Source organism: Glycine max, chromosome 2 (genome assembly GCF_000004515.6).
Source record: "Glycine max cultivar Williams 82 chromosome 2, Glycine_max_v4.0, whole genome shotgun sequence".
In the NCBI taxonomy this organism is placed as follows: Eukaryota; Viridiplantae; Streptophyta; class Magnoliopsida; order Fabales; family Fabaceae; genus Glycine; species Glycine max.
Genome location: NC_016089.4, coordinates 35,506,756 through 35,520,146, shown reverse-complemented (window position 1 = coordinate 35,520,146; position 13,391 = coordinate 35,506,756). Strand labels below are relative to the sequence as shown.

Here is a 13,391-nt window from a genome sequence, read left to right as displayed (position 1 = left end):
TAAGCGAGCCATCTTGCGCTAAGCATGTGACCACCAACAAGATTGCCTATTTAAAGCTGAAATCTCGAATTTAGTGGGAGAAGTGAGCTTTTTAGAGAGTTAGCTTTTGGTTTTGGATGTGGAGAGACTGAGAGATAGTTGAGCTTGACGAGGAAGCCATCTTACGGAGCTTTGGATGAGATTTTGAGTGATTGTGAGGTTTCTAGAGGTGGAGGAGACATCCCCACTACTTGTACTTCTTCAGTCTTTCATTCTCGCTTTCCATTGTTGTAGAAGAAGCTTCCCTGTTATGGAGAGTGATGTGCCATTATTTTCTCCTATTTCTTAACCCTTTTTGCACCCTTTTAAGTATTGATTAGTCTTAATTGTCAAATAAATTAGGCAATTTTATTATTTGGGCCCATTCAGCTAATTTGATGTTTAAAATCTAATTTCAGGAATTAATGAAGCATTGGGCCTGAATCCAGAATTGGGCTTGGGCTTAAATCCAGAATTGGGCTTGGACTTGAAGAGGGATGACCTCAAGAGAGTATTTTTAGAAAAAAAATTTCCCTGCTTCCAGGACCATGACCATCAGAAAGGATATTTCAGGCGTTAGACAACTCAGTGGAGAAAGCTTATATGAATACTGGGAGAAATTTAAGAAACTATGTGCCAGTTGCCCTCACCACCAGATTTTTGAGTAGCTTCTCCTCCAATATTTTTATGAAGGACTCAATAACAGGGAGAGAAGTATGATAGATGTTGCCAGTGGTGGAGCCCTTGGAGACATGACCCTTGCTGAAGCCAGAAATTTAATTAAGAAGATGGCTTCAAACTCCCAACAATTTAGTACTAGAAGTGATGCTATTGTCATTAGAAGAGTGCATGAAGTAGCCACGAATTAATGTTCATCAGCCGAGATTAAGAAGCTTGAAGATAAACTAGATGCCTTGGTTAACCTAGTAACCCAACTGGCCATGAATCAAAAATCTGAACCTGTCGCCAGACTCTGTGGTTTATGCTCCTCTGCCGACCACCACACAGACCTTTGCCCTTCTGTGCAACAATTTGAAGCAATTGAACAGCTTGAAGCTTATGCTGCAAACATCTACAATAGACCTCCTCAACCTCAGCAGCAAAATCAGCCACAACAGAACAGAACAATTATGACCTCTCCAGCAACAGGTACAATCTCGGGTGGAGGAATCATCCCAACCTTAGATGGTCGAATCCTTCACCACAGCAACAACAACAACAACAACCTTATTTTCAGAATCCTAATGGCCCAAGCATACCATACGTTCCTCCACCAATCCAGCAGCAACAACAGCAACAGCCCTAGAAACAACAAACAGTTGAGGCTTCTTCGCAACCTTCCCTTGAAGAACTTGTGAGGCAAATGACTATGCAAAACATGTAGTTTCAACAAGAGACCAGAGCCTCCATTTAGAGCTTAACTAATCAGATAGGACAATTGGCTACACAGTTAAATCAATAACAGTCCCAGAATTCTAATAGATTACCTTCTCAATCTGTCCAGAATCCCAAAAATGTGAGTGCCATTACATTGAGGTCGGGAAAACAATGTTAAGGACCTCAACCAGCAACATCTTCTTCATCCGCAAATGAACCTGCCCAACTTCACTCTACTCCTGAAAAAGATGATGACAAAAATTGAAAGAGTAAGTTACCTAACAATTTATATGCAGGTGAACCTTCCCCTGGTAATTCTGATTTACAGAAGCAGCATATCCTTCTTCCAGTCCCTCCAAGAGCAATTTCCAACAAAAAAATGGAAGAGGCAGAGAAGGAAATCTTGGAAACATTTAGAAAAGTAGAGGTAAACATACCTCTGCTGGATGCAATAAAGCAAACTCTAAGATATGCTAAATTCTTGAAGGAGCTATGCACTAATAAGCGGAAGCTTAAAGGAAGTGAAAGAATTAGTATGGGCATAAATGTCTCCGCATTGATTGGTAAATTTGTTCCCCAAATTCCTGAAAAATGTAAAGATCCAGGTACATTCAGCCTACCTTGTATTATAGGGAACAATAAGTTTGACAATGCCATGCTAGATTTAGGAGCTTCTGTTAGTGTGATGCCTCTGTCTATTTTTAATTCTCTATCTCTTGGTCCCTTACAGTCAACTGATGTGGTAATTCATTTAGCTAATAGATGTGTTGCCTATCTTGCTGGTTTCATAGAGGATGTCTTAGTTAGAGTTGGTGAACTGATTTTCCCTGTTGATTTTTATATTTTGAATATGGGGGAGGGATTTTCTAAAGGATCAGTTCCCATAATTCTAGGCAGACCTTTTATGAAAACTGCTAGAACTAAGATAGATGTATATGCATGCACACTATCTATGGAGTTTGGTGATATAACTGTTCATTTAAATATTCTTGATGCTATGAAACACCCATCTGAAGATCTTTCTGTATTTCGTGTTGAAATAATTGACCATATTGTTGATGAATACATGACTGATCTTGATTCTAATCTGCTTGCCTGTCACTCTTCATGCATTGAATCTGAATTTGTACTTGATCATATGTCTAAATTTGATGCTGAGAGTGAATCTGAATTTGATATTGATTACATGTCTGGTGATGTTTTACCTCTTGAGATTGATTTTATAGAGTCAGATAGAACTAACCATGTTTCAGGTAGTACACATACCTCTGACTTTCTTTATGAGGTACAGGCTGAGAAACCATCTCCTTCTACCATTATCCAGCCGCCTATACCAGAATTGAAGCCTCTGCCATCAAATTTAAAATATGCTTACTTGGATGATAGCAAAAGTTTTCCAGTAGATCCTGCAAAAAAATTTTGTTATTTCACAATTGCCTTACCCCTCTTGCGTGCGAGAGGTGCGATCTTTTCTTGGTCATGCAGGATTCTACAGGCGCTTTATAAGAGATTTTAGCAAAGTAGCCCTTCCACTATCCAACTTTTTGCAAAAGGAGGTAGAGTTTGACTTTAATAAATGCAAAGAGGCTTTTGATTGCCTCAAAAGAGCACTGACTACCACCCCCATCATCCAGGCACCCGACTGGACAGTCCCTTTTGAGCTTATGCGTGATGCATCCAATTATGCATTGGGGGCTGTCCTTGCTCAGAAAATTGATAAATTGCCTAGGGTGATATATTATGCTTCTAGGACTTTAGATGCTGCCCAAGCAAATTATACTACTACTGAGAAAGAGCTACTAGCCATAGTTTTTGCTCTTGAAATATTTCGTTCTTATTTGCTTGGTACTCGCATTATTGTTTATACTGACCATGCAACTTTAAAGTACTTGTTGAAGAAGGTGATTCAAAGCCTAGGTTGATTCAATGGATGCTCTGGCTCCAAGAATTTGACTTGGAGATCCGTGATAGGAGCGGAGCACAAAATTTAGTTGTTGATCATTTGAGTCGGATCGAACATGTGTCTCATGGTGACTCACCCATTCAGGATGATTTTCCGGATGATCATTTATATATATTGTATAGTATTTCTGATTCTCTTTCTACTCCCTGGTTTGCTAACATTGTCAATTATTTAGTTGCTTCTGTTTTTCCTCCCTTAGCATCTAAGGCTTAAAAAGATAAAATTAAAAGTGATGCTAAGCATTTTATTTGGGATGACCTCTACTTGTGGAAATTGTGCAGTGATCAGGTCATTAGACGATGCATTCCAGATCATGAGACTAACTCAGTCCTGCAATTTTTTCATTCTTCCGCACCGGGAGATCATCTGGGTGTTCAAAGGATAGCTCGCAAAGTGCTTGACTGTGGCTTTTATTGGCCCACTATCTTTAAAGATGCGTGGAAGATTTGTAGCACTTGTGAGCAGTGTCAGAGAGTGGGAAGTGCACTTACATGGCGACAACAAATGCCTCAGCAACCTATGCTATTCTGTGAGGTGTTTGATGTCTGGGGTATATATTTCATGGGCCCTTTTCCTATATCTTTTGGTTATGTTTACATTCTCCTTGCAGTTGATTATGTTTCAAAATGGGTGGAAGCCAAGCCCACTAGAACTAATGATGCTAAGGTTGTTGTAGATTTTGTTAGGTCTAATCTATTTTGCAGGTTTGGAGTACCTAAAGCAATCGTTAGTGATCAAGGAACCCATTTTTGCAACAAATAAATGCATGCCTTGCTTAAAATGTACGGGGTTGTACACAGGGTATCCATACCATACCACCCCCAAACCAATGGACAGGCAGAAATCTCTAACAGGGAGATCAAGAGAATTTTAGAGAAGATTGTGTAGCCAAGCAGGAAAGATTTGAGTACTAGGCTTGATGATGCTCTTTGGGCACATAGGACTTCCTAAAAAGCACACATAGGAATGTCTCCTTATCGGGTTGTCTTTGGAAAGGCATGTCATCTTCCAGTGGAGATTGAGCACAAAGCATACTGGGCAGTGAAGACCTTCAACTTCTCTATGGATCAAGCTGGTGAGGAAAGAAAGTTGCAACTGAGTGAGTTAGATGAGATCCTCCTAGAAGCCTACGAGAATGCCAAGTTCTACAAAGAAAAGACCAAGAAGTTCCATGATAGCATGATAATTAAGAAGGACTTCATGGTCGGGCAAAAAGTGTTATTGTATAATTCTAAGCTTGGACTCATGAGTGGTAAGTGGATTGGTCCTTTTGTTGTTACTAATGTTTTTCCTTATGGTACAGTTGAGATCAAAAGCGACTCCACAAACAAGAGCTTCAAGGTCAATGGACATCGACTTAAGCCATTCCTCACAAACCCTTCTTTAGCGGACGTAGTGGTGGAAGAGACTTCCTTACTCCACCCTACTCTTCCTCCACCATGACTTAGGGAGTTTTTCTTTCCTATCTCCTTATTTACTTTTATTACATTTGTCCGATTCTATTTGATGGTCTAATTGCTTTTAATCTTTTAATTGTGCTACATTGAGGACAATGTGTTGTTTATGTATGGGGGGGGGGGAGTTCTTTGGTTTTGGTTTTGCTAGTTTTGTTAGTTTTGTTGGGTTTCTAGTTTAATATTTTAGGTTAATTCTGTTTGCATGTACAACTTTGCATATTTTTCTTTGAATTATAGGATATGTTCAAGAAATGGGTAATTGTTCTGAAAAAAAAAAGTCTCTTGACATTTTGTGATTTGAAATCCTTGTTTTTCCTCTACATGTCATGATAGTTTTGAAAGCTCAATTTGAAAGTGATAAGTTTACCTTTGTGAGAATTTGAGCCATTCATCATCATAATCTTTTGGTGTGTTTTGCCCCATTGATTGCTTGCACAATAGCCTTGGCTTGATTCTTGTTGATGCTTCCTAATTCACATGCATATTTGGAAATGATTTAGGCAATTTTGTTCTTATAAGCTTCAAGCCAAATGGACTTACCTTGAATTAATTCCTTTGATAGCCCCTTTGAGCCTATGTTCCCCTTTCTTTGTTTTGAAGCTCATTACAAGCCTTAAGTGAAAAACCATGATAACACCTTACCCTTAAAGAATTTTGGAGCTTTGGAATTGTTTTGGGAATAAGTGTGGGGGGGTATGTTTCATTGGAAGATATGATTTTTGGCCATGATTAATGTTTTATTTTGGCCATGGTTGATGTATATATATATTGCCTAGTTCTTGCTTTAATCTTCAAATTCGTACTGTCTAAAAAAAAGAGAAAAAAAATGAAAAAAAAAATCAATTGCTGCAAATTCTGCAAATTCGTACTGTTAAAAAAAAACAAAAAGAGAAGAAGAAAAGAAGCGAAGTTGAATAAATGAGGTCTTGTTATGAGGACTTGATTGATTTTATTGATATTGGAGGGTTTGGGTTTACTACTTGTGCTTAATTTCCACTTATTCCCCATTGCTCCTCTATTCCTTTGGGATTTAGCTACTTATTCCATATTTTTTTCCCTACCTTGTCCTTGGCCCCATTACAACCTTTAAAGACCTTTTGATCCGCATGTGCATGTGTTTGTTAAGTTGTTTGTCAATTTTAGAATTTTGCCAACTCTATGTGGTGTTTGTTTTCATGGGTGCTTCGAGAGTAAACAGTAGCCTAGACACTAGAGAGATAGAGTGTATATCTTGTGAGGTTTTATCACTTTTGATTCTTGAGCTGATTAACTATTTTGCCATGATTGGGTTGCTTGGATGATTTCCATGAATGTCTTGACTCTGTGGATCTCTTCATTTTAGATGTTACCCATTCCTTTCATTCCTTGATGTTCATTGAGAAATATGTAAATGTTTTTGTTTGTCTCTCTTTGATATCCATGGATTTTGTTCTTTGTTTCATTTTTCCCAGGAGTGCAAAAGGCTAAGTATGGGGGGTTTTGATGTGCCATTATTTTCTCCTATTTCCTAACCCTTTTTGCACCATTTTAAGTACTGATTAGTCTTAATTGTCAAATTAATTAGGCAATTTTATTATTTGGGCCCATTCAGCTAATTTGATGTTTTTAATCTAATTTCAAGAATTAATGAAACATTGGGCTTGAATCTAGAATTGGGTTTGGACTTGAAGAGGGTAGACTATTTTATTCTACAAAATTTTATCTTATCTAGACTTTATCTTATCTAGATATTATTTAGATTTGATCTCATCTAGATCTTATCTTATCTATATTTGATTTGATTTTATTTATGGGCTTGGATTTAAAACAGATTTGTAACCTTTGGGGCTGGAAAAACTATATAACAACACTAAGGTTCTAGTTTAGGCTCTCTCTCTTCTCTTTCTCTCTCTCTCTCTCTCTCTCTCTCTCTCTCTCTCTCTCTCTCTCTCTCTCTCTCTCTCTCTCTCTCTCTCTCCTGTTTTTGTTTTTTAGTTTTAGGCTTTTCTTAGACACTTATTCGTTTTGCAATTCTAGTTTTGACTTTTCATTTTAGCAATAAAATTCCGTTTTACAATCTATAATTTCGTTCTCTATTGATTAATGGAAGGCTAAGTCTCCAGCGTTGCTTTCTCTTGAGGATCAAACACAGTTCTCTTTGAGGTTCTATTATTACTGTTAAATTTTGTTCAGTTTTTACTCTTCACTAATTACTCTGAATTTGTTGCTATTAATTCATGCATGCTTAGTGCTTGATTAATTGTCTCTGTGCTTAATTACGTTCATGCTTAATGATCGTTTATGATTAATTGGTGTATGTGTTGCTTAATCACATAATGAATGCCTTATGTTAAATTTTGCTTAGTAATTTAATTTAGGGTTGGATTAAGTGGTTGAACTGATAAAGGATAAACTCTTGTAACCTAGGATAAGAGACTTGCTTGTGAATCAAGGGGAAGCAACGTGTTTTTAATTCTGATATTTTCTAATTCAATTTTACTCGCTGTTTAATTTACAACCCCCCCTAATTCGTTACTATTTTCCTACTATCTGTTATGAACGTTTGGTTGATCATTGCTCGTTGGGAGACGACCTAGGATCACTTCCTAGTTACTGCATTTTAATGTTTATTTGATTCGGGTACGGCCTCGATCAGAGAGCTAAATCCTCAGTTGGTTCTTCTTATGGGGTACTTGATGTAAATAATTTCATATTTATCTAATGATGTTTTATGTGTTCACTGTGCTATTAGTATTTAATTCTAGTGTGCCTTTGCCTTGATCACACAACTGCATGCTTAGTTAGGGTCACTCAACATTGGGAAATGGTTTGATCCTTAGAACCTGATAGGACGGGGCTATCTTATCGTACATGTGCGAGACATCGGGGTACGGTAACTTAGTTTTTGGTATGTTTTGTCTTAATGCGGTCCTGGTTAAGTTTATTCCAACAAGAGACATTTGAGGATGACGCTTGAGTAGGATTAGGCTAAACATGCGTCAGACATTGGGGGTTTAGTAGTCCAGGAGACAACATAGAACACAAGAACATTGTTAGGTAGAGAACATCCTTAATAACATCAGTCCACCTTGTAGGAAGACCAACATGTTGTCTATCTATCTTTATACACTGCTACTCACCTCTACTTGCTTTTGAATAGTTTAGTTTACATACTTGTCCATACCACACACTATACTTTTATCCTAGGACACTTATTTACTGAACCATAGCTTTACCAAGTAAAACAAGTTCCCTGAGAGTTCGATACTCGGTATTCACTTACCGTTTTATACTAGTTGAGCGATCCGGTGCACTTGCCAGCTTTCGACCACCCAGCCTGAACCTTCCTTGATTCTATGTGAACTCTACCAGACTTACCATGCCATTCCTGTTCTGGCCCAAACCCATTTTGGGCTCATATCCATGCCATAACATTACCCGAGCTACCATCAGCGCAACACCAGATGAGCGCGGCCTCCACATAAGGCATAGAAGAATGAAAACTCACAAGTATGTCTTCTTCTCCCAAAACTATAATCAACTGCCCCTCCACCACAAACTTTAACTTCTGGTGCAGTGTTGACTGGACCACCCCAACCGAATGAATCCAAGGCCAGCCTAATAAGCAATTGTAGGTAGGATTTATGTCCATTACTTGGAAGGTAATTTGGCACACGTGGGGTCTGATTTGAATCGAGAGATCAATCTCCCCCCTTACATCCCAGCGGCTGCCATCGAAAGCTCGCACTACCATGGAGCTTGGTCTTAGGTGTGATGCATTAAAAGACAACTTGTCCAAATTAGCCTTGGGCATGACATTAAGGGAAGAGCCATTGTCAATAAGCACTTTGGCCACTATGTGGTCCAAACATTTGACAAATACGTGTAAGGCTCTGTTGTGTCCCCTGCCCTCGACGGGTATTTCCTCATCGGTGAATGTGAGGTAGTTGTTGGTCATGATGTTGTTGATTATACCTCCGAAACCCTCCACCGATATGTCTTGTGCTATGTGGGCTTCATTCAAAATCTTGACTAATAATGCTCGATGAGGTTTGGAGTTCAAAATCCTAGTTGGGGTTTTGTTTAGTTGTTCAATCATCTTGAACTCGCTCTGTTGGATGATTCTCAGGAGCTCGATTGCTTCTTCAGCGGATATTTCCTTTTTTGCTAAAGTTGTTGATGGAAGCTTGCTTGTGGAGCTTCTATGGAGGCTGGATCTTTGAGCTTCAATGAGATCCTTCAATGGTGATTTTCCACCATGGAGATGCAGCGGAAGACATAGGAGAAGAGGTGAGAGGAGGCGCCATTCACTAGGGAATAAGACATGGAAGAAGGAGCTTCACCACCAAGAATGTGCCTTGGATAAGAAGCTTGGAGATGATGCTTTAATGGAGGAAAAGAAAGAGAGAAGGGGGGAACATGAAATTGAAGGAATAAAATATGGAGAGAAGTGGAACTTCGAAGTCATGGAATACCTGGTGTTCCCAAAGAAGTTTGTTGATGAGGGTGGCATAGTAGATGTCGTCCACTCCTCCAGGGTCTTCAAGTTTCTTAATATGTTGTAGATAGTGTGCGGAAGGTCGAATGGAATCTCATCCATTAGATGGAAGAACACAAATTTGTGTAAGTCAGATAGAGTCTTTTGAACCTACTTTGTGCATGAGGCTTTTCTGAGTGATGTTGGACCAGATTTTGGCCATATCACATAGAAGGTTGTACTGAACCTTCTTTTTTCCATCTTTCTTCTTGATGTTCTTCCGATATAGGGCTTTTAGAACGTGTCTCTCATAGGTCTTCTCCCAGTCTTCTTGGTATGTGCTTCCTTCCCTGATGCACCCAGTGACTTTTGTGATGAACTCCATAGACAACACGACTTTCTTTCTTAGAACCTTGGACACAATGGTGTGTCCAATCCTTAAGTTGAGCATTCCTCCAAAACATCCTGATGAGTTCTGGGTGTATCAGTTGTGGATCATTGAAATAGCCACGAATTCCACAAAGAAGCAGAGTATGTTATATGTTGAGGCCAAGACCTTCTAGCATACTAATGTCAAAGAAGTGTTCAATGTGAACAGTAGGTTCTACATCAGTGCGGATGGTAGTGGTGTTTGTGGTGATGATGGTTGTGGCAGGAGCAGTGTTTTCGCTAGAGTTTGACATGGTGAGTTGAGAAAAAGGATTATGGTTTTTGTGAGTTTTTCTTAAGAGAATCTTGAGTGTTCTTGCTAAGTTAGTGAAGATAGATCGTCGCCTTAATTTCTTGGAGTTTATAATGGAATGTGAGTCAGTTTCTCTGGGATTTTAAAAGGTAATCAAGAGGCCAGCTACTCAAGGATAACTCAGAAGTCAAAACGCTATGTTTTAATAAGATATCGAGTTTTCAAAAATATCCCTCGTCAGCTCTTAGTTGTATAGTCATGCAAGGATATTTGTATGGCCATTGGAAAACATGTCCTCTAGAAGCAGGGTATAATTTGTCAGGCATTTGGACATGAATCATTCGTTACTAAGGCCATTCTGAGATGATCTCTTAATAGAATTAGTCTATCTTCAATAAGGGGTTTTGTAAAAATGTTAGCAAGCTAACTATCAAAGGGTACAAACTATATTTCCATTGTTCCCTTCTGAACATGTTCTCTTAGAAAGTGATGTTTAATTTCTATATGCTTGGCTCGTGAATGCAGAGTAAGGTTTTTAGAGATACTTATTGTAGTTTTATTATCACAATAGATGGGGATGTTTTCTTTATATATATATATATATATATATATATATATATATATATATTATAGTCTTCTAGTTGATTATTTATCCATATCAGTTGAGTACAACAACTTGTTCATGATATGTATTTTTCTTTTGCAATGGATAATGTGACTGAGCCTTGCTTTTTGCTGATCCAAGTGACCAGGTTTCCACCAATGATATGGCAACTTCCATTAGTGCTTCTTTTTTATTTTGTCACCAGCATAGTTAGTGTCACAATAACTAATCAACATGAATTCCTTCCTATACTTAAAGTAAAGACCAAGATTAGAAGTTCCTATTTAAATATCTAAATATTCTTTTGATAGTTGTTAAGTGAACTTCCTTTGGGTCTTGTTGGAATCTGGCACATAGTCCAACACCAGGTTTGGACACAATTAGTCATAGTAAGGATATAATCATTGGTCTATATTAAGAGTTGTCCACTTTATTGGATTCCTCATCTAGTCCAAGACATGTCGTTGGATGCATAAGAGTCTTCAGTTCTTTTGCATCTTCCAACTTGAACTTCGTGATAAGTTCCATGACATACTTGGTTTGATGGATATAGATTACATTGTTGGTCAATTTTATCTATAGTCCTAAAATGAACTTCAGTTCACCCATCATACTCATTTCAAATTTAGCCTGCATTAACTTGGTTTGATGGTTATTATTTTTTTATCCTTTTTTGCAAGATATGTTTTTATTGAATGAAAGGTCATTTAAGGCGTTGGACCATTAGACATTCTTTTGGAAAGTGAGAAAAACATTAGGCATTGGACCATTAATGATTTCTTTATTTTGAAAGAGGTAACAAAGTTACATATTGATTTTAGGCTTTTTAGAAATCTACACTTACCAATAAAAGCGGAAAAGACCATTTCAAGGAGTTGGACCTTTGAAAATGGCTTTTTTAGGCGATGACAAAAAGTTTGGTTTATGAATCGATTTTAGCCTTAGTTTCACTTTGGTTATTAGTCGATTCGATTAAGAGAAATCCCAAAGAAAAACGTCCGATTGATTTTTTTTTTATTTTACTAAAAGATATTTTCGATTATTATATTATTATTTTACCTCTTTTTGGTTTTCAATATGGTTACGGCATGACCGAACGGTCGGATTTCATTTTAACAGAACCTAATGGATATTACAATTCAAATGATCGGTGGAAATTTATTTTATTTTTTGATTAGGTGAAAAAATGACTTAAGTAAATGACTAAAGCACGTCAAAAGGGGGTACGGAAAGTAAACGAAATGAAAATAAAAGCACGTGAAAACAAATGAGGGCCACTAAGGGTACATAGAATGAATTGAAAAGTTCAATTTTGGGAACTTATCGGTTGAAGACTGAAGAACGACAAAGAACGAACGAAGACTGTCGAAGAACGGTTGAAAATCTTCGCGAAATCACCCAGGAAAACGTTACGGAAGCGCCTGGACTTGGATTTTCTTCACGGAATTTTTTTTTCCACTAATTTCAAGTGATCTCGAATTACCAGGAGGGCTGAACATTTTTTCCCTTCACTTCTCCCCCTATTTATAGGAAAATAGGGGAAAAGCTTGCCACCCAGCTCGCCCAGGCGAGCTAGGTTGCTTCCTCTAGAAGCAAACGCCTTATGGAGGAATTTTCTGGAAGGCCCAAGTGGGTATGATTGCTATTTGCACCCCCATTTTTACTAAATGCACCCCCTTGCTCTTTTTTGGTGATTCCTTTTCCGTAACGTTACGAAACTTTACGAATTTCGTAACGATGCTTGTTTTCTTTCTGTAATGTTACGAAACCTTACGGATTACGTAATCATCCCTTTTTTGCCTTCCGGAACGTTACAGAACTTTACGGATTGCGCACTAACACTTCCTTTCAATTTCCGGCATGTCACGGAACTTCACGGATTATGCTACAATGCTTTCTTTTGACTTCCGACATGTCACGAAACTTCACGAATTGCCTAACGATGGGTGCCAAGTACCTCGAAGTGGTCAAACGAGGGTCGCATCCCAACAACGGATGGTCCCCGAACAAAATTAGGGTATGACAGTTGCCCCTCTTTACTTGTCTTTTATTGGAGATAAAAGGGAAGTAAAGATAAGACACTAATTTCGTTCGAGCGAAACAACATTCGTCCAGTGAATCTCCCTGCCAGCGGAACTTGCAAAAAAATGAAAATGATCAGTACCAACACATCATCCTGATACTATCGAATTTTCTCCTCTTGGTTGATACAAGACTCAGAATGACCATAATTTGTCTCTGCGCTTTGTTGGACACGATCGAGCCTGGGCGGCGAGACACAGAATGACCATAATTTGTCTTTGTGTGCCACCGGACACGATCACCTCTGAAAGGAGAAAAGGTGTGCGGAATGACCATAATTTGTCTCCGCCCACCACTCAACTTGCTATTTTTGAATGACAAAGGGCGCATAATTTGTCTCTGTGTGTTTATCACCCACCTCGCTGCTCCTGAATGATAAAGGGCGCAGAATCTGTCTCTGTGCGTTTACCCACTCAGCTTGTTGTTCCTAAATGATAAAGGGCGCAGAATTTGTCTCTGCGCGTTTATCACCCACCTCGCTGCTCCTGAATGATAAAGGGCGCAGAATCTGTCTCTGCGCGTTTACCCACTCAGCTTGTTGTTCCTGAATGATAAAGGGCGCAGAATCTATCTCTGCGCATTTACCGACTCAGCTTGTTGTGCTTGAATGATAAAGGGCGCAGAATCTGTCTCTGCGCGTTTACCCACTCAGCTTGTTGTTCCTGAATGATAAAGGGCGCAGAATCTATCTCTGTGCATTTACCGACTCAGCTTGTTGTGCTTGAATGATAAAGGGCGCAGAATCTATCTAT

At 38.6% G+C, this 13,391-nt stretch overlaps 1 non-coding gene across 1 annotated transcript; it reads right to left on the bottom strand.

The window, feature by feature from the left end:
- Positions 1-569: 569 nt before the first annotated feature.
- Positions 570-676, bottom strand: LOC113001011 (small nucleolar RNA R71). Its single transcript, XR_003266344.1, has one exon. It is a non-coding gene; the product is annotated as a small nucleolar RNA R71 (small nucleolar RNA).
- Positions 677-13,391: the final 12,715 nt, after the last annotated feature.